The sequence below is a fragment of the Schistocerca nitens genome, chromosome 1, assembly GCF_023898315.1.
Source record: "Schistocerca nitens isolate TAMUIC-IGC-003100 chromosome 1, iqSchNite1.1, whole genome shotgun sequence".
Classification (NCBI taxonomy): Eukaryota; Metazoa; Arthropoda; class Insecta; order Orthoptera; family Acrididae; genus Schistocerca; species Schistocerca nitens.
Genome location: NC_064614.1, coordinates 816,890,676 through 816,891,974, shown reverse-complemented (window position 1 = coordinate 816,891,974; position 1,299 = coordinate 816,890,676).

Sequence of the window (1,299 nt, the reverse complement as noted above, 5' to 3'; positions counted from 1 at the left end):
ACACTAATGCGATTCATTTTTGAGTACTGCTCGAGTGTTAGGGATCCCCAGCAAGCCGAATTGTAGGAAGACATTGAAGTAAATCACGGGCGAGCCAGTAGGTTTGTTACCGGTACGTTCGATCAACACGTGAGTATTACTGTGATACTTCGTGAACTCAAATGGAAATCCACGGAGGGAAGGAGACCTTCTTCTCGCGAAATGATATTGAGAAAACTTAGAGGACAGGCATTTGCAGCTGACTGCAGAACAATTCTAATGCTGGCGAGGTAAATCTCGCTTAAGGAGTACGAAAATGAATTTGTTAAATATTCGCCACTGACTGTAGAAATTATATATTTCAATATTGCACTTTCGGCCTTTGGGCCATTGAAAATGGACTTGTCGGAGGATTTTGAAGTCTGACATGCGCTGAAGCAAAATGTTTTGCACTTGAAAATGGTCCAAAAGGCCAAAATTACATAAGTGGAATAAATAATTTCTACAGCCGACGGTGAATGTGATGTCCTTTAAACGATTTTACATGACTGTGAACTCCAACTGCATGAGAAGTTAACAAGGTAATGACATTAGGACTTGTACAGTCGTTTTTCTCTGGCTCTGAACATGGAAGGGAAATAAGTCAGTAGTACAAGATAGGCACCACCCTGCACAGTATTTTGTCTTGCACAGTATGTAAGCTTATGTAGATAAAGACGGAGATCTAAGGATCTCGGATCCATCCGCTGTATGTAGTAATAGACGGGCAGTCTCAGGAGGGGAAAAAACCGTGCTTGAAGCCAGTAGGAAGGCTAATGGAAGGAAACGTCTTCTGTAAAGCTGAAACCAAAAGCGAAAGAGAAAGGTCACCTCTTGAAACACATGTAGAGCGCAATTTAATTCTCAGCTCAGAAAGTACACGAGACGCATTTGGAAGTATCCCATATCTTACCGGTGGGCAGACCGAGCTTGAAAATTCCATGCTCCGCCTTATGGTACTTCCTGCCTCGACGCGCAGATGCAACAGGTAGGTGCGTTAGGGAGATGGAGGGGAAAGATGAGGCACCAGGGGACGTCTTCAAAGAGAATAAGCAGGTTTATCGCGAGTAGCTGTAACGCAATATCGTGGAGACAAGGAACTCGGCATATATCCCACTCAGGAGCTCACGCGGAGAGGCCAGGCCGCCTGGCTCTTGCGCTGCTGTTCAGAAAGCAGCGGCGCCATAAAGGAAACATACGACCATAAAGCTGAGCGTCTAGAGCACACCAACAGAACTTCTTAAGTGTATCAGTAACGAAGTGTCGTGTCCGGTTTTGATG